The following is a 246-nucleotide window of genomic DNA, read 5'->3' on the forward strand; positions in this document are numbered from 1 at the left end:
AGATCTCTGCTAGCATTGCTACACACACACACACACACACTCTACATGCTGTGTAACATGCACTTTCCCTTGGAGAACGCCTGATGAGTTTGAAAGTGTGCTGAATCATCTTATTGAAGTCTGAACTCTTACATTGTCAACGTTTATTGTTGATCTTTCACGCGTATAATTATTTGTGATTGGTGCATGTGCCGGCCAGTGCTGTAGTGTACGGGATTGCTTTTATCAGGGGAAAAGAAAATCTGA

This window comes from Lipophrys pholis, assembly GCF_963383615.2.
Source record: "Lipophrys pholis genome assembly, chromosome: 9".
Taxonomy (NCBI): domain Eukaryota; kingdom Metazoa; phylum Chordata; class Actinopteri; order Blenniiformes; family Blenniidae; genus Lipophrys; species Lipophrys pholis.